Genomic DNA, 518 nt, shown 5'->3' with positions numbered 1-518 from the left:
GGGGGGGGGGGGGCGAATGCATCGTGAGTCGACACGAGGACAGCGGCAGGAGACGAACGATTCGTTAGAATATCTACGATTCATGTGATTGTAAATACATAGCGTATAAATAACGTAACGTTAATTAATGATATGCCGTACGTGTTACACACTAAAGAAACAAGAAATAAACTAAATAACATTACTGTGTAATTTTCCGAATCGTAAGGACACGCATTGGAAAATAAATATGGGTCTGGCCGCCCGTGCTAACCGGCTCGGTAATCACGATAATACGGTATCGGAGGCCAACGGGGCGGAAGGAGAGTGGGAGAGGGGACGAAATGCGATATAATTAAATTGATGACGCGCGTACACGTATACGATATTCTTAGGAAGATCGACAGTGAACCAGGGATAGGATTTCGAGGACGGAGCCGCGCCGATAAATATATGACAATTGACACGCACGCAGAGAGAAGTCACGTACATGTGCGCTCAGCGCTTCGACTATATTCGTTGAGAGCACATGTACGTGA

Source organism: Odontomachus brunneus, unplaced genomic scaffold, assembly GCF_010583005.1.
Source record: "Odontomachus brunneus isolate Ranch 3 - 2012 unplaced genomic scaffold, Obru_v1 Obru_scaffold_027, whole genome shotgun sequence".
In the NCBI taxonomy this organism is placed as follows: domain Eukaryota; kingdom Metazoa; phylum Arthropoda; class Insecta; order Hymenoptera; family Formicidae; genus Odontomachus; species Odontomachus brunneus.
Note: the sequence above shows the minus strand (reverse complement) of the source record.